The following is a 19907-nucleotide window of genomic DNA, read 5'->3' as shown; positions in this document are numbered from 1 at the left end:
ACCCCATGCGGTGGCGTTTTTGCAGGGCCCGTTAAAGGGTGTTTGTGGGAGTCCCTGGCCATAGAGCGGTGGCAAGTAGGTCAAACTCCCAATCCGCTGCTGTGTGTGAGCATGCTGTGTAAATTCACGCTTTGCAGTCCCCTCACATTGCACCTGTCTCCCTGCACATCCTCAGCCCCTCGTGGGGTTGAGAAGGATACCTTCCAAGGCCAGGTTGCCTACATCTGAAATCTGAATTCACTAAAGTTGTGGCCAATTCGAAACCATACCTTGTGGTCTGGTCTCTTCCTTTGTGGGGGGGGGGGGGGCAAGGACAGGGTTAGCACGTGGGCCCGCAAACACTGGTGTATAAGTGAAGATTAAGATATAGGCTGGGAAGGCCTTGCTTTAAATTTTACCTCAGCCATGAATTCACTAGCAGGCTTAGCTATGCTTGTCGTTTCTATGCCTCAGAAATGTCCCCACTCTGGCAACATACCAATAAGAATACCGGCTTATTTTACAGGGCTGTGGTAAGGCTGGCTGAGAAAACGAAAGCAATTTGAACCATTTTGCTTGCCTCAGCAGCATGCATGGGGGGTCAGAGACACACACACGCCTCAAACCTGAATACTATAAATGTTCATTATTAACAGAAATCTTCTTTTTTAAGTTTGCAGAATGTGTTTATGCCTAGCTAGGATATAAGTAATAGGAGTCATCAGAGAGATGAGCACAGAGTGGTGTCTAAAGAGAGAGTCATGCTCTCACCTCATCCGCCCCCCCCCCATCAAAGTTCCCAGGGACAGGAATGCTTCTGCCACCCAGTTTTCCCCACACCTGCCCCCTCACAGGTCTCATTCTGACATGCTTAAGTAGGTACGAATGAACCTGTGGCACTTCTCCATGCATTGATTGTGGCCTCCCTCACCACAGTAATCCAACGAAGATCGCTTCTGTGATACGCACGGACTCAACAACGGCAGTGCTACTGAGTGGTGTGCCGTCACAAGCCGTTGTTGGCAGCCGTCAGTCCCGAGAGACAAGCTCATACTGCATTGACTGGTTTCTTCTTGCAGTGCAGATTGCGTTAAGCTATAGTTCCTGCTGCAGTTTTGGGTGACCTTGATACACCCATTCTGGCTAGTTATTACATTACTAGCCACACACAGACATTTTCCATACATTTCCTCCTTCATGCTTCCTCTCAGAATGGATTATTTATCCTAGTGGCTTCCAAAGCTAAGATTCTTTTCTCTTTCTCTTACTCAGTAGGTTTCTTTTCTTTTCTTTTCTTTTTTCTCTCTTTTCTATTCTTTCCTTTCCTTTCCTTTCCTTTTTTAATTACTTTTTTCTTCAAAATTATAACAAGACATATTATCCAAAAACATATCATCCTTGTTTCCCCCCCATTTTTCCTCCCCCCCCAAAAACCCACCCTCCTACACAACTCCCCCTCCCCTCAGTTCCAGTCTTTGGTTTCTCTAAGAATGCTGTTTTCTGCACGTTACACAGTTGTATAGATCCTCAAACTATTTAGCTGATTGTCATCAATAGAAAAGTCTGTGAATGTTTATTCAAAGCCAGCCAAGGAGTCCAGTTCGCTTTGTTGCGTCTTCAAATACTTTGTAAAGGGTTCCCATTCGTCTTTAAAGTCACAGTTATCCTTGTCCCGTAGCTTATATGTCAGTTTTGCCAGTTCTGCATAGTCCGTCAATTTTTCTTGCCATGATTCTTTAGTTGGGGTTACTTCAGTTTTCCATCCTTGTGCTATTAAAACTCTCTTGGCCATTGTCGCATACATGAATATGTTTTTCAGCTTTTTTGGCAGATCTTTTTCTTCTCTTCTCTTCTCTTCTCTTCTCTTCTCTTCTCTTCCCATGCCTTCATTCTTTTCTGTCATCACCAATTTGATGTTGCCTCTTCCTGACTTCATATGCCAAGTGCACCATTATATGTATATAATATATGTATTTGCCTAGTGCCATACCGTCTGTAGCTCTCTGGGTTCATTAACATAGTCAATACATAAGGGCGATATTCATTGTCGACCAGATTTATAATTGGAGGTATGGACGCCTTCCAGAGTAGATGACCTTCTTTTGCTGTTGCCCTCTGTGGAGAGCACATTCTTGGTGATGGTATCTCTTAGTCAGCATAATTTGGGACATTATTTATTGTAATTCCAAATGTGGCTTGAAAGGCTCTCATTAACTTGAATGTGGAGGTGGCTCACCGCTCTGGGACTCCCAATGAAAAGATTCATTGTTGACCCAGCAGCCAAATGACTGCTGCGCTGCCCCTACGGTGACTCCAGAACAGGGGTGGCGGTGGAGGCTGGTTTTAACTGCTGGACCAGAAAGCAAGACTGGACCTCTGCCAGGCTTCTCTTAAACCTGATTCCCATGCTAATATTCCTGGGGGTCAAGCTGCTTTTTCAGAAGCATGTGTGAATAGGTTTGAAAACTGTACCCCCACTTTTTTTTTTACCACTCTGACATTTGAAACAGGACTCTGGCTGATAACAGGATTTGCAGTTTTGATCAAATATTTAATTACTGAGTTTAAGATTACCGTATTTTTCGTCCTATAGGGCGCACCGGCCCATAGGACGCACCTCGTTTTTTGGGGGGGGAAATGAATAAAAAAAAATTATTCCCCCCCCCCAGCTGCAGCTGCCGCCCCAAGCCTTGCGGACACCCGCCAGAAGCAAGGGGAGCACTCTGGAGGGCTCCCCGTGCTTTGGGCGGCTGGCTGCCTCCCCAAGCCTCGCGCGCTCGGCGGGACCTCCCGTCGGGCGCGCAAGGCTTGCGGACACTCGCCCGAAGCACGGGGAGTCCTCCGGAGGGCTCCCCGTGCTTCCAGCGGCAGGCTGCCTCCCCAAGCCTCGCGCGCTCGGCGGGACCTCCCGTCGGGCGCGCAAGGCTTGCGGACACTCGCCCGAAGCACAGGGAGTCCTCCGGAGGGCTCCCCGTGCTTCCAGCGGCAGGCTGCCTCCCCAAGCCTCGCGTGCTCCGCGGGACCTCCCGTCGGGCGCGCAAGGCTTGCGGACATTCGCCCGAAGCACGGGGAGTCCTCCGGAGGGCTCCCCGTGCTTTGGGCGGCTGGCTGCCGCCCCAAGCCTCGCGCACTCGGCGGGACCTCCCGTCGGGCGCGCAAGGCTTGCGGACATTCGCCCGAAGCACGGGGAGTCCTCCGGAGGGCTCCCCGTGCTTTGGGCAGCTGGCTGCCGCCCCAAGCCTCGCGCGCTCGGCGGGACCTCCCGTCGGGTGCGCAAGGCTTGCAGACACTCGCCCAAAGCACGGGGAGTCCTCCAGAGGGCTCCCCGTGCTTTGGGCAGCTGGCTGCCGCCCCAAGCCTCGCGCGCTCGGCGGGACCTCCCGTCGGGCGCGCAAGGCTTGCGGACACTCGCCCGAAGCACGGGGAGTCCTCCGGAGGGCTCCCCGTGCTTCCAGCGGCAGGCTGCTGCCCGCAAGCCTTGTGAGCCCGTGGGAACTCCCACAGGGCTTGCAAGGCTTGCGGATAGCTTCCTGAAGCCTGGAGAGCAAGAGGGGTCGGTGCGCACCGATGCCTCTCGCTCTCCAGGCTTCAGCAAAAGCCTGCATTCGCCCCATAGGACGCACACACATTTCCCCTTCATTTTTGGAGGGGAAAAAGTGCATCCTATGGGGCGAAAAATACGGTAATTTAGCATATTTAGTATTTTATCTGTCCTCATTGGTTGACATTACAAAATTCAGGCCATCTTCTATAATTCTTTATTTGCCACCAAAAGCACCAATGACTTTCCTCAACTTTTTGAAAAGAACATATTATTTGAAACATATACCGGTAATTACAAATAGTACTACTTTTTAAAGTACTGTTGAGCTTTTGACAACTTGCTGCTTTGATAATGTGAAATGTTGTTTCATTCTCTCGCCGTTTTCTTTTAGCTAGGCCAGAATTACTTCTTTAATGGGACTGTAATTCTGCTTACTTCTTTATTTTACCAATAATATGTTTCTGATAATATGTTTCCTATTCGGAATAAGGGAATTTCCCTTTAAAAAAGGGAAACATTGACAGCTATGCATTAGACTGAACAGTCTTCAGTTTCTGTGGTACAAATAGTATTAGGTTTTTCATACAGAGAGCCTTTTCAAAATCTCCCCCGTCAGTGTTGCGCAGCCCTGCTGTGGTCGGATCCAGAAGGGCTTTTCTTGCAGTAATGCAAACACGCATATAGGTGCACAATAAGTTAAATGTTGTTCCTCACTATAATTTTTGTGAGTCACGACTTTGACCTCTCAGCTGTTTTTATACTCCTCCCATTGTCTCTGCTGTTCAGCGTATAGGCTTTCCAGCTGGCGTCATGAGATATTAACTTGGGACTGACTCAGAAACTTTTATAGTGAAGAAAATGCGTCGGGCGTAGGGGAAGCAACAACTCCACCCCTGTCTGGCCAAAACATGGGAGGGGGTACGATATTCTAGCCCTGAGTTCCAGGGTGGGACTGGCCGGCCTGGCCTGGCCTGCTCTGGGCTAGAAGCCCATAACCATGAGGAAAACACAGAAACCAAATTAAGAACACAAGAGCCTGCTAGATAGGCCACGAGTCCAGCGTCCAGCGTAACAGCATTTTCTATTCCTAGGCAGACGAAGCCAACAGGATGTGACTTTGAGTAGAGGGAGGAACAACAACAACAACAACAAATCCCGCAGAAAGTGGGAACAAATGTTTCTATCAGAATTTACAGGCCCTGCTGGCATATAAGTCAATAAATTAGTTAGACCTCTGGGCTCCAGAATGCGTAAAAAACAACCCTAACACAAAATCCCAGGGAGAAAAAACAGTAGTTGAAGATCATCTGTCTCTTGTGCACATTTAATATGTGTACATGTCCTATTGCCATGTCTGGTAATAAATACAAACCAGGCAGCTGGCAACATTAGAAAACAAATCACTCCTCCGATTTTTCAAAACCGGCAAAGCTTTTGGTAGCACAGGGGTGTGTTTGTATTGGTCCAGAAAAATAATATTTGGCACTGGTCCTGTGGCATCCAGTCACCATGCACAAACCACTTTGGTAAGAAAAAGCAGCTGACTTGATCTGTTTCAGCAGTGAACAGAAAAACCAGACCATATCTGGAAGCCTATTCTGTTTCTGCTAATGCAATCTCTTTGTTGTAGCCAAAAAGCCCCATGGGAATACTTTATATTTTATTCCCTTTCTCTTTCTCTCCATTGCCATGAGCAGAAGTAAAACACAGCGCATGATCTTTATATTACTCAGCGTTATTTCGTTATTACCTCAGGCGACACACGCAGTTCTAAATCATTTCATAGTACAGTAACGACAAGAATTCGACCTGTCATGTTTGGAAGGCCCAGCCCACTAAAGGCAGCCGAGGCCACCGTGTCTAACTGCGAGGTGGTCACTTGATCCAGTGAGCACGTGGATCCCAAATGTGATGTTTGGCACTCATAGACTATCTTACTCTATCGCTGCTGCAATAGGCTTGCAGTGTGTCAGAGGAGGCCTTCGCCTCGTGCAGCCAAGGGGCCGTCAAATAAGTCACAAACCAATTTTAGACTTGGTCTATTGAAAATTAGCAGCCATCGGCCGGTCTGTTATTTGACAACATAGCTCAGCTGCCGAGGAAACCAAGTCCCTTCACAAAGGGCAGCGCTTGGCGCCACTCAGCAGCCCTTTCATTTTAGCAGGTGACCCATGGATTAAAGGATGCTGAGTGACAGTTGCTTGTGCTTTTGGCTGTAATTTGAAGCACACCCATAGCAAGGAGAAAGGTGTTAAGTTTTAATGTATCTTATATCTTGTCTCTGGCTTTCTTCTGGCACATCTCATTCCTCTCACCTCTGCACAGGACTTCCTGTTCCTGAGAGCCAGTGTGGTGTAGTGGTTAAGAGTCTCTCGTAATCTGGTGAACCGGGTTCGCGTCTCTGCTCCTCCACATGCAGCTGCTGGGTGACCTTGGGCCAGTCACACTTCTCTGAAGTCTCTCAGCCCCACTCACCTCACAGAGTGTTTGTTGTGGGGGAGGAAGGGAAAGGAGAATGTTAGCCTCTTTGAGACTCCTTAAAGGGAGTGAAAGGCGGGATATCAAATCCAAACTCCTCTTCTTCTTCTCTTCTTCCTGTTCTCAAACTCGTTCACTTCTCTCATTGTCCATACATGTAATCCTTTTTCTTAATTCCCTTCATTGATTTCCTCTTCATTTCCGCATCCAGCACAAACAAAAGTGAATGTGACAGGCCCCGGGAATTATGAAGATTTAAAGACAGTAAACGTTCTTATACATTATTAAGTCTTAAAAGGAGTAAAAAGAAAAAGAGTGTGAATGAGGAAATGCCTCCGTAGCTAATAGGCAGAGAAAGAAGATTACAAATGACAAAATGGCAGAATAGAAGAGAAGGTAGGATTGCTACAAACCTCCTAATCAGGCCATTTGTTTTCTAATTTTGTACTTTGTTTTAAAAAGTACAAACAGCGACATTATGACTCCAATCCATCAAAATCTGGGCTCATGGTTTGTCGCCCCCAAATACCCACAAGGCATAAACCAAGAACAAACCTTGGTTACAACTTGAGGTTTCTCTGGAGTGAGACAAAGTACAAAACCAGGTGAGGATGTCATATTAAGCCAAACCATGGGTCACCTTGGAGAAGTGCAGCAAGAGTAGTGCTGGGAGAGGAGTATTTATAGCAGCCACAATTTTCTCTCTGGGAATCCACACATTGGCTGATTTGTGCTAAGCCATTGTTCGGCTTAGCATTGCACGTGAATGTCTTATTTCCAGCATCTTCACTGCAGCAACCATTCTGGCAGCTGTAGCTCAATCCCTTGTGTCTTTACTCAGAAGTTAGTCCCACTGACTTTAATAGAATCCCACGTGAACATCAGAATGCAGCTTTAGGGTGCAAACCTATTGGCCTGTTGAGTTCAGTGGGACTTACTTCCAGGCACTGGGAGCTCCTCCTCACTGGGTAGAGGAGTGTAGCCTTAGTTGTTTAGTCAGGATGGGAAACTTCAGCTCCCAGATAGGTCTCTATCTGGCCCTTGTTGGCCTTTCCCCAGGCTACATCCCCTCTTCTGCTCCACCATGTGCCTGCTCTGCTCTGCTCCTTGAATACCTTTACTGGGCCAAAATGTGTCCTTGATCATGACTCTTGCATGTCTGAAGATTAGAGAGGCATGTGTGGATCTGTGTAGAAACTGGCCCAAACCGGACAAAGGTAAAATTTACCTTTGTGGCCCTGTCTATCTTTGCCTCGTGCCCAGCCCACTATCAGCAAGTGGCAGAAGGTAAAGGTAAAGGGACCCCTGACCATTAGGTCCAGTCGTGGCCGACTCTGGGGTTGCTGCGCTCATCTCGCTTTATTGGCCGAGGGAGCCAGCGTACAGCTTCCGGGTCATGTGGCCAGCATGACTAAGCCGCTTCTGGTGAACCAGAGCAGCGCACGGAAACGCTGTTTACCTTCGCACCGGAGAGGTACCTATTTATATACTTGCACTTTGATGTGCAACCAGCTAGGTTGGCAGGAGCAGGGACCGAGCAACGGGAGCTCACCCCGTCGCAGAGATTCGAACCGCCGACCTTCTGATCAGCAAAGTCCTAGGCTCTGTGGTTTAACCCACAGCGCCACCTGCGTCCCTTTGTGGCAGAAGGTAATGTGGTCCTAATTTGAAAAAGATTCCTTACCATCTTATAGGAAAAAGGCTGAGGTCAGAACTCATAAAATTATTTCTCAACCAGAGTAATGTATCCCTGGCCAGCAAGAGGTTTAATAGGAAAGGCTTCTTTCAGGGGAGAACGGGAAATTGTTGACCATACTACCCATCTTCTGAAGTCAACTACTAGCCTGTCCTGTTGCCATAGCCATCACACTTATCATGTGCCCCACTTTTCTGTGGGTTGAGTACTTCTCAGGAGGACAGATTTGGCTTGGTGGCCTGAAAGGATTAGGCACATGCTCACGCCACCCCTCTTTGGCTTAAAAATCTTCAGCGCCTGCGTTAATGAATGGAAATTCTATGATTCCATGAATGCTGAGCCCCAAAGGACAAAAGGGACAGTGGCAGTTCCCATGAGTTTGGAAGACCTGGCACTCTTCTGAGTCTCCTGGTGCTTGCACACTTCCCAATATGAATACATGCAAGAGCATGTGTAACCTGGCTCGCTGCTGAATGTCACCCTGTGGGGATGCCCCAGAGAAGTATTTACTTGGCAGCAACAACAATGGGCCTTCACAAACTGCGAAAGAAGCAGAGCTCAGACTCGCTTATTATACCGCTGTTTAATGACTCTGCAGCTTGGATAATTAAACAGCATTGCTTTCCTCCGGAACGCTGGCAAACTTTGCCTCAAGAATCCAGGATCTGTAAAAGGGTAAGTCAGCAGCCCTCTGTGGTTCTCTGGGGCCGCAGAGTTACTGAACCAGGCTTCTAATAATAGGCCAGCAAGACAGTGTCTTTGACCTCAGTGGCCACAACCCAGCAACTTAGTCATCATAATACGCCGGCCCCACTGAAATCCTGGGAAGTATAAAACATTGGTGGGTGGGTAAATGAAATGAAATGGGACGCGGGTGGCACTGTGGGTTAAACCACAGAGCCAAGGACTTGCCAATCAGAAGGTCAGCGGTTTGAATCCCCACAACAGGGTGAGCTCCCGTTACTCAGTCCCTGCTCCTGCCAACCTGGCAGTTCAAAAGCACATCAAAGTGCAAGTAGATAAATAGGTACCGCTCCGGCGGGAAGGTAAACGGCATTTCCGTGCGCTGCTCTGGTTCGCCAGAAGTGGCTTAGTCATGCTGGCCACATGACCCAGAAGCTGTACGCCGGCTCCCTTGGCCAATAAAGCGAAATGAGCGCCGCAGCACCAGAGTCGTCCATGTCTGGACCTAATGGTCAGGGGTCCCTTTACCCTTTACCATAAATGAAATGAATGGTTAAGAATTTAACAAGATCTGCCCTGAATATGTTCCATTATAATGCTGAAGAAGGGCATTCAAAAAGTGGGTAAGATTTATCTGAAAATAAAGTCCACAGTGTTTTATCTTTATATATTCCTGCTATGTACTATTTTCCCTGGCAGCTGCTGCTTTGGTGCATATCCCCCCCCCCTTCATTTATTATATTTAATTCCACATATAAACTGCAAAACATAATTTATTTATTTTTTTACTTCCTCTCCCATTTTCCATGGTGTTTTTAATTTCTCCCCCTTGCTGCACCCTATATTCTCTCTCTTCTGTCATAACCAACATACCTTCTGTTGCTCATAGTTCAAATCCTGCTCACAATTTCATCATTCTAAGATTATTATTTTTAATATTCAAAAAAAGGTTTCCATTCTTCCGCAAAGAGTCCTCATTAAGTTCTCTAATTTTTGTTGTTAGTTTCGCCAGTTCCACATAGTCTGTTGCTTTACATATCCATTCTTCTTCTTCCTTCCATTTTTGTGCATAGAGAATCCTAGCTGCTGTTGTTACATACATAAACAGCTCAATCATTTAAAAACTTCTGTCACTATATTCCCTAAGATAAGAGCTTCAGAGGTGTTTTGTTTTGTTTTTAGTATACCGTATTTTTTTGCTCTATAAGACTCACTTTTTCCATCCTAAAAAGTAAGGGGAAATGTGTGTGCATCTTATGGAGCGAATGCAGGCTGCGCAGCTATCCCAGGAGCCAGAACAGCAAGAGGGATTGCTGCTTTCGCTGTGCAGCAATCCCTCTTGCTGTTCTGGCTTCTGAGATTCAGAATATTTTTTTTCTTGTTTTCCTCCTCCAAAAACTAGGTGCGTCTTGTGGTCTAGTGCGTCTTATAGAGCGAAAAATATGGTAATCACTTTGAATCACTTCCAACAAAGATGAAAAATACACTAAAATGTCACATATTAAAAACTTCCCTGAACAGGGCTGCCTTCAGATGTCTTCTGAATGTCAGGTAGTTGTTTATCGCTTTGACATCTGATGGGAGGGCGTTCCACAGGGCGGGCGCCACAACCGAGAAGGCCCTCTGCCTGGTTCCCTGTAACTTGGCCTCTCACAGTGAGGGAACCGCCAGAAGGCCCTCGGAGCTGGACCTCAGTGTCTGGGCAGAACAATGGGGGTGGAGACGCTCCTTCAGATATACTGGACCAAGGCCGAACATCTTTTTTAATTGCTTTGGTGGACTTTTTATCCTTGGTTGCAGCTTCTTTCTCTGCTTCAGTAAGTCACACAGGTTACCTTAGCAGATGCGCTCCAAGTATTGTTGCTCTACAACTTCCACCTACCCTGTCCATTGGCTACATTTGGCTGAGGGTGAGGGACTCCCAGCAACATCTAGAAAGAACCATATTGACTACTCCTGCCCTGAGGTGATTAGGGAACATGCAGTTAGCAAGAAGAGTGGCTTGCATTATTTAGACAGCAAGATTTGGCAACACGATTGCATCACTGAGGGCAAATGAAGTCAAACGAGAGAAAGGGCAATATAAACAAACAAACAAACAAACAAACACAAGAGTGGTGTGTTAGCACTGCAAAGACAGAATATTTTTTCCCTCCAGATTGCAGAAAAACGTTCCTGGGAAAAAGACAACCTAAGTAGCTGTGGTTTAGCCCTACAATTTAATGTTCATGTCAGTTCTGTTTGGCCAGAACAGACCGTACATTTTTTGTGGTGATGCTGCATGCTCTTGAGCTCTTGCTCATTTGAAAATATGGCCCCAACCACGTCCTTGCAGAAAATCAATTATATGCAATATAAAAATTTTCCATGAAGTAATCATTTCAACAAGCCAGTATTACCATATATAATCATAACTGCTCTAATACGTTCAAGTTTTTAATATCCTTGAACCGACCTCATCTAATTTCATACGTCATTTTACAGCAACTGATAACAAACCAACATTGCTTCCCTATTTTTAAGTTGACTTTTTAAAGTACAGTGGTACCTTGGGTTACATACGCTTCAGGTTACATATGCTTCAGGTTACAGACTCTGCTAACCCAGAAATAGTGCTTCAGGTTAAGAACTTTGCTTCAATATAAGAACAGAAATCATGCTCCAGCGGCGTGGCGGCAGCAGGAGGCCCCATTAGCTAAAGTGGTGCTTCAGGTTAAGAACAGTTTCAGGTTAAGAACGGACCTCCGGAATGAATTAAGTACTTAACCCGAGGTACCACGGTAGTGTTGAGCTTTTGACAACTAGCTGCTTTGATAATGTGAAATATTGTTTCATTCTCCCACTGGATTCTTTTAACTATGCCAGAATTACTTCTTTTGTTGTTGTTGTTGTTGTTTAGTCGTTTAGTCATGTCCGACTCTTCGTGACCCCGTGGACCAGAGCACACCAGGCACTCCTGTCTTCCACTGCCTCCCGCAGTTCTTTAATGGGGCTGTAATTTTGCTTACTTCATTTATTTTACCAATAATATGTCTCTGAAACACATCCTTAGTATTTTTGGACATTGCCATCATATGTGCTATCATCAGTTTTTTCCAGCTTGATATTCTTCAGATGTCTTGGAATACAACTCCCATCAGCTCCAGCCAGCAAGGTCACTGGCTGGGAATCATGGGAGTTGTGATTCAAAACATCTGGGGGCGCCAAGTTGGGAAAGGCTGTGTTATTATGCATGACTTCATAGGTAGTAAAATACATCTACATTAGACTGAACGTTCTTCAGCTTCTGTGGTACAAAATGCCAGCAAACTAATAGTTTATAATTTTCAGGTTAATAATTTATTTCCCTATGTTAATAAATATTGTCATCTATTTTCTGAGATAATTTCCCCCCAAACCTTTCCCCCCATCTAGTGCACAAGGAAGGCTTCATTGCGCAGTTTATTTATTTTATATAGCATCTTATAAAATTTGGAATTGCCAATTAAATCCTCAGAATTAGCCTGCTATTTTGAAGGATTTCTGTTACTGTTTTATAAACCCACAGCTGTAATTGAAAGGGCTGATAACAAAGGGGGGCAACAGGTCTCAATTAAACTGAGCTTGTAGATCAGATCTCTCTCCACCTGACAATGCCCCAAATCTATTGTTGCGCTGTGGCAGCAAACCTATATATATCCATTTACATGGATGTAAGCTCCGTTTGTTTGGGCTGACCTCTAAGCAGGCATGCTTGTATAGGCACTGTTAAGTCTCCAAGCTGAGCCACTTCTGTCAATGAGAAGCAAAAACCATATTTTAGTTAATCTTTGCAAGGGCAAAAAGCAAACATTAAGAAGCGTGCACACAAAAGGAGGGCCTGGAAGCAAAAGCTATTCTCAGGCGCTGCTTTGTAAAACAAACAGAAGAGAACTAAACCGTCGGCAGGCGGACCGTGCAACCCCTTTGGCTTGTTGCTGCACAGCAAACAGCAGCTCTGGAACTCTTTTCATTTGGCAAAGTTCTCATCTGCACTTTTGTAGCCTCTCATCCAGAGAGAGGCCTAAATAAACTCGCATCACAATGATGTCTAGAATGAAGTCTAGACGCCGCACTTTTCGAAGAAGGAAGTGTGACAAAGCATGATAATGTCTATGCCGTGGGCTGGCTTCCCTCCATGGAACCATGTGGGCTGCTTTAAGTCAGCCTTCTACAACCTGGTGCCTTCCAGACGCTGTGGACTACAGCTCCCAGCACAGCCATGTGGGCTGTTGCGAGTTGTTGTCCAAAACATCTGAGAAAGTTATTCTAAATGATGGAGGAGGAAGAAGATGAGATGACAGTGTAGAAGAAGAAGAGGAGTCTGGATTTGATATCCCGCTTTATCACTACCCTAAGGAGTCTCAAGGGACGCACGTGGCGCTGTGGGTTAAACCACAGAGCCTAGGGCTTGCTGATCAGAAGGTTGGTGGTTCGAATCCCCGCGATGGGGTGAGCTCCCGTTGCTCCTGCCAACCTAGCAGTTTGAAAGCACGTCAAAGTGCAAGTAGATAAATAGGTACCGCTCCGGTGCGAAGGTAAACAGCGTTTCCGTGCGCTGCTCTGGTTCGCCAGAAGCAGCTTAGTTATGCTGGCCACATGACCCGGAAGCTGTACGCCGGCTCCCTTGGCCAATAAAGCAAGTTGAGCGCCGCAACCAGAATCGGCCATGACTGGACCTAATGGTCAGGGGTCCCTTTACCTTTAAGGAGTCTCAAAGCAGCTAACATTCTCCTTTCCCTTCCTCCCCCACTACAAACACTCTGTGAGGTGTTTCAAAGAGACTTCAAAGAAGTGTGAGAGACTTCAAAGAGGTGTGACTGGCCCAAGGTCACCCAGCAGCTGCATGTGGAGGAGCGGCGAGTCTACCGCTCTTAACCACTACACCATACTGGAAACTATGATCTAGAATGGGGCATGAGTGGCAGAACTTGCGGTGTCATATTTCAGTGGCGCCATGTGCAACGTTAAAATGTGGTGCCCCTCCGCCTCTCACGCCCCATTCTAAATAATAGTTGCGTAGTCCCCAGGGGCACCTCCAAGGCTCTGCACCAGTGCAACCGAACCAGACGTGCTCCCCTAAATCCTTCTCTGGGCAGTGGAGGTCATGGAAGAGTAGGAGGCAAATTGAAGCAGAGAAGGCCGGAAAAAAATCCCTAGAAACAAGATGGGGGGCATAAAAGTTAACCAATATTGAACCCTCTCCCCTAAAAAATATTATACAGTAATAAAATACAGTGGCGTAGCGTGGGTTGTCAGCACCCGGGGCAAGGCAAGTAATTTGCGCCCCCCCCGCTGCACTGTCCCTCCCCCAGATAGTCCCTCGCTCTCTCTCCGCACCGCACCGCACGCCTGGCACCCTCCCCTCCACAGTGGGCGGCGACCCGGCGGCTCAGATCGGATTCGCACAGCCAGCACTGCAGTGAGAGAGAGTGAGTGAGCCAGGTAGGGGCAGAGAGCTGCGAGTGCGAGCGCCCCCCCCCCGATGTTGCGCCCGGTACGGCCGGCCCCCCCCTGCACCCCCCACGCTACGCCACTGATAAAATAGTTCTGCATTGTGCTTGTGGAGCCCAGGAACAAACAAACACACCAGGAGAGGCTATTAGCAGTCAAGGGACTATGTCTGGTCCCTGGTAACTTCTAATCTGGCTACTGGCGTTCGTCTCCCCACAATGCAGCTCAGTGGATTGTTTCCAAGCTATGAACATCAGCAGAGGCTCTGGGAGAGTTCTCCCTTATTTCTGCATCCCAATTGCTGACACAACAGAGAGTAACTGACAGATCTCCATCAAAGCCTGAAGTTAGCATAGACCAGGGGTCAGCAAACTTTTTCAGCAGGGAGCCGGTCCACTGTCCCTCAGACCTTGTGGGGAGCCAGACTATATTTTGAAAAATAATAATGAACGAATTCCCATGCCCCACAAATAACCCAGAGATGCATTTTAAATAAAAGGACACATTCTACTCATGTAAAAACACGCTGATTCCCGGAACCATCAGCGGGCCAGATTTTGAAGGCAATTGGGCCAGATCCGGCCCCGGGCCTTAGGTTGCCTACCCATGGCGTATAGACAATGCTGCACTAGATCAGGGGTTGTCAACCTGGTCCCTACCACCCACTAGTGTGCATTTCAGGATTCTAGGTGAGCGGTAGGGGGCTCTACGGCACAAGCTGAATCCTCCTTCCATCGAGTACTGGTGGGCAGTAAGGAAATTTTACCATCAAGAAAGATGCATTAGTGGGCGGTAGGTATAAAAAGGTTGATTACTCATACACTAGATGGACCATTGGTCTGACTCTGTATAATGCAGTCTCCTATGTTCCCACATTAGTGATCTCTCCAGTTCCCTCTCCTTAATCCTTAGCTGCTGCTGTCCTGGGCAGACTGTAATATGCTCAGCTATGCCCCATAACGGGAGGTTTCCCATACAGTATCGAAAGGCCTGCTCCTCTTCATGTAGGCATGCAGTCTTAACCACATTCCTCCTGGCAGTAGCTTGTACACTAAGATTTAAGAGGAAGCGTTGTCCATGGTGGCTGGGAACAAGACAGTGTCTAAGGCTCAGCACTGCCCTGCCTAGTTGTGAAATAGGAAGGTGCAACAGTCTGCTGCCTCCACAGTTGTAGCCCACATGTGTAGGAATGGGTGAATCACATCCTAAATTTACTCAATATAATCATGCTAAAAAAAGAATCACTTAAAACTTTTACGAAATAAAGTGATGCAACTTTTTGTATGAAACTCCTGCTAGATCAAACATGGATTTACCAACCATAGATATTTTGCTTATGCAACCAAGGTTGTTGTGAGGGTGATTGGGCCATGACACTGGTCAACCTATTGATCGCCAGGGTTGATTTGGCTGCTCTGGCTGGCTAGGTGAGCGCACTCTCCCTCCTTGTGTGTCCCTCCTGGAGCTGCATACCTGGTGGAAAACTATCTCAGACAGGATAAGATGGTTTTAAATTGTGCTATGTTTAGCTTTTGGGGGGATTTGATTTGCTATTGTAGTTTTGCCGCTTTGTGGCTTGAATACCTGGATATAGATCATGGGTAGGCAAACTAAGGCCTAGGGGCCAGATCCGGCCCAATCGCCTTCTAAATCTGGTCTGCGGACGGTTCTGGGAATCAGCATGTTTTTACATGAGTAGAATGTGTCCTTTTATTTAAAATGCATCTCTGGGTTATTTGTGGGGCATAGGAATTCGTTCTCCCCCCCCCCCCTTCAAAATATAGCCTGTCCCGTCCCCCCCAAGGTCTGAGGGACAGTGAACTGGGCCACTGCTGAAAAAGTTTGCTGACCCTGGTATAGATAGTATTTGGTACAGCCTGCCTTGGTAATAAGCAGTATATACATTTATGAATGGGACGCGGGTGGCGCTGTGGGTTAAACCACAGAGCCTAGGACTTGCCGATCAGAACATTGGCGGTTCGAATCCCTGCGATGGGGTGAGCTCCTGTTGCTCGGTCCCTGCTCCTGCCAACCTAGCACTTCGAAAGCACGTCAAAGTGCAAGTAGATAAATAGGTACCACTCCGGCGGGAAGGTAAACGGCGTTTCCGTGTGCTGCTCTGGTTCGCCAGAAGCGGCTTAGTCATGCTGGCCACATGACCTGGAAGCTGTACGCCGGCTCCCTTGGCCAATAAAGCGAGATGAGCGCCGCAACCCCAGAGTCAGCCACGACTGGACCTAATGGTCAGGGGTCCCTTTACCTTTACCTTATTACTTCCCTTTATCTGGAAACAATACTTCTGATGATGCAGGCTACATTAGCTTCTTTTACTGCTGCATCACACGGTGGACTCATGTTAAGCTTGTGGTCCACCAAGACCCCTAGATCCTTTTCACATGTGCTACTGGCAAGGATTGTGTTTTAGTGTGGCCACTCTGCAGATGCATGTAGTGCTGGTCTGATATCCATCACTTCATTGCCAATATATTTCTCTAGCCATTCATTTCTCTCAGGGGAGTCTGTTTCTTCATTAAATTTTACTTACAGCTGCAACTCGACCAGAAGATATTGGCGATGCCAAGCCGAGGTTTCCATAGTCATAGCGTGTGAGCTCTAGCCTCTCAGTGGAGCCCATTAAAAAGGGGGGGAAAGACAGGGGCACCCTGACTCTTCCCTTTCCAGTCATGCCATCCTTCAGATCACCAAATGGGCAGGGCAAGAGCAAGCTCAGATTTTAGCTCATTTGCATGCATGTGAATGACCTTTAGCTGAGGGAAGGTTGGGAAAAGGCTGATGGCAACCTGCAATCAAATCCAGATTTAATTTATGGATTCACTGGGCAACTGCCCGCCTCCCTCCTTTCTCCTCATTACTATTAATCTACAATCTCACAGTAGCCGTGTCTGTTTACTAAACTCTGGAAGGTTGGGATCATGTGTCATCTTGCTGTTCTGTGGCATGCAGCCCCTAGCAGGCTACCAGTACTCAGTTAAATGGCATCCCCCTTCTAGGACTAATATTAGGATATTATTCTTCGACACTAGGCAAAAAGTCTTCCAAACTGACATGGAGGAAAACGTCCTAGACAGGGTGGCATGGCCATTTAATTGCCAAGCTGATTCAGATATCAATGTGTTTATTGGCTTTCCAATGTCACTGTATTGCTGCAGCCATCGTTTTGTTACATCTCTCAGTTGAGCAAATGGGCGTTAACACCGCACATACTGTTTCATGTAAGCAAGGGAGTTTTGATATATTAGGCAAGTTTATGAGTTTCGTAGCATTCTTCCTCAGACATGGTGAGAAAAATATACGTGCAGTGCGTGTGGCTGCAGTGTAGATCATAAGATGGTGTTTTCCTGTGAGGGTTTCCTGCGCAGACAAGATTGTGCAGATCTCAAGACAGATAACAGGTTGGGCTAGAATGAAGCACTGAAGATAACCGACTGTGAAAATATGGAAATCAACAATAATCATAATCTGTCTCTCATTGCTTCTGTTTAATTAGCCCTTCCATGTACAGTGGTACCTCAGGTTAAGAACTTAATTCGTTCTGGAGGTCTGTTCTTAACCTGAAACTGTTCTTAACCTGAAGCACCACTTTAGCTAATGGGGCCTCCTGCTGCTGCTGCACCGCCACTGCACGATTTCTGTTCTCATCCTGAAGCAAAGTTCTTAAGCCAAGGTAATATTTCTGGGTTAGCAGAGTCTGTAACCTGAAGCGTATGTAACCTAAGGTACCACTGTATATGCACCATAACTAATATGGTGACTTTATTATACTTTATATTCAGCCCTTTTCCTAATAATTTCTAACACTGAAATGGTTTCAGTTTTGATCATGTAATTTAAGGTTCTCTTCCCTGGATTGGTTAAAGCCAATTTAGATCTGGATAACGTACATTTTTTTATTTGTGGCACTGTACCTTACAGAATATCAGTGACCCAAAACAGGCAGTTTCGTTGCACTGTGGAATACCCTTCTATTTGAAATGCAATGTGTCAGACATCTTGTAATGACATATTCTTCCCCAACCTATCAGATTGGACCATATTATTATTGAATTCTTGACTTTTATCTGGGGTTTTTTCTAATGCCATTGTACTGGTTATTATGATGTATCTGTTTTTATTATACTGTTTTTATGTTGTATTTTTGTATATTGCTTCGAGTTTTTTTTAAAAAAATTAAGTGGTTTAGAATGCTTTAAAACAAATAAGCAGCAGAGTTAAAATTAGCAGTGGTGAATCATACTTTATTAATTTTGTAATAGAGGTCAGAACATGGTATTCAGTGGAATTGTTTGCGTTGCATTGGCTATTGAGTAACCTGGCTACTAGGACTTTGCTACTGCAGTGGTAAAGCAAATAAATCAGGTAAGAGACAAAATAAGCATAAAAGCAACCACACTTCTTAAAGAGCTTTAAAGGGAGTGTGTTTTAAAGAGTCCCACGAGTGAAATAGAAGCCGTGCTCAAGCTACAGTCATGGGCCACTGGTAATGGCGCCAGTTACAAATCTCCATTTGCGTCCACAGATGCATCAGATCAGCAGACATGGCTACTGCTATTTCAATGGGGATGTGCATTCAGTTTATTGGCATTTGGACCTGGAGATGTGACTCAATGGCCTGGTTTGCTTATCACTTTACACCAGTTAAGTTCAACTATGACTTAATTGTGACTGTGTAATGTGCTGCTGAACAGGAAGAAAACTGTGGCCACTGCTGGTGCTACCACACTAGTGTAAGCTAAGCCATGGGTTGGCTTAGCTTTACATCCCAATGGGGCTTGTAATAAACCACAACCAGTAACCCTGGTTTGTTCTTGACAAACCATGAGCCTGGGCTCAGACATAATACTAAACCAAACCATGACTTAGCTCCTTGCAGTGCAGCAGCAGGAGCAGAGCGGGGACAAAGTGACTGCAATTTCAGCAGCATGCACTATCACACTGGGCATTCACCTTGAAACCACAGTTAAGTTGAAACCATGGTTTTAAGTGAAGTGTGAATGAGACCATTGACTCATGTTTGTAGACTCTATTGAAAATTTAGGACACAGTCCCAACTAAGTTAGGCATTTTTATATCCTTCTAGATGCCCTCATTCACTGAAGCCAGTGGGACTTAAATGCTTAACTTTGGGTGGATCAGAACCCAAAAGATAAGAATTTTGCAACAGATTACATAAAGACTACCCTGTGGCAAGAGTTCTTTTTTTAGCCTTTATCCCATAAACCTTCCGCAGGCAGGTGTCCACATTGGCAGTCTATTACCTTGTTTACCGAAGTTTGAGAACTTTGTGCTTACCCTGAACATTATTTATTGGGAATGTCTGATAATTCCAAGTTGGCAGTCTTGTTCTCTTGTTCCTCCTGCCTTAATACTGTATGTTGCCATGCTTCACTTGAAAAAAATTAAGTCCCCTTCATGGAAGAATGTTCAAGGGAACATCAGGGGCTTTACACTGTAAACATAAGAACTCAAGGACATAAGTAGGGTCTTGCTAGAGCAGTTCAAAAGTCTAGTCTAGCATCCCAGTGGCCAACTAGATGCTTCCAAGACCACAAACAGGGCATAAAAGCAATAGCTATCCTCTATATTAATGAATTCATTATCTGAGTTTGATCCTAGCTAAAACAATGCCATTCATGCACAGGAGGGAGGTATCAAGTATCAGGAACAGCCTAATGAGGACTGTGCATGCTTAGTGGGAATGGGATGCTAATGTTGGAATGGGGGGAAATCAGAAAGCCAGGAAGAGAGCAATGGCTGGCTGGGGCACTAAACAGGAACACTGCACTATATTTTGTTGCTAGTCCCCCTTCTCATGCCTAATAGCCAATACAGTGGTGCCCCGCAAAACGAATGCCTCGCAAGACGGAAAACCCGCAAGACGAAAGGGTTTTCCGTTTTCAGAGGTGCTTTGCAAGACGAATTTCCCTATGGGCTTGCTTCGCAAGACGAAAATGTCTTGCGATTTTGGAGTTTTTTCCCCGCTCCCCAACCCCTTTATCTAAAGCGCTAAGCTGCTAATAGGCTTTTAGCAGCTAA

This window comes from Podarcis tiliguerta (genome assembly GCF_965153285.1).
Source record: "Podarcis tiliguerta genome assembly, chromosome: 17".
In the NCBI taxonomy this organism is placed as follows: domain Eukaryota; kingdom Metazoa; phylum Chordata; class Lepidosauria; order Squamata; family Lacertidae; genus Podarcis; species Podarcis tiliguerta.
This window is presented reverse-complemented; position numbering follows the sequence as displayed.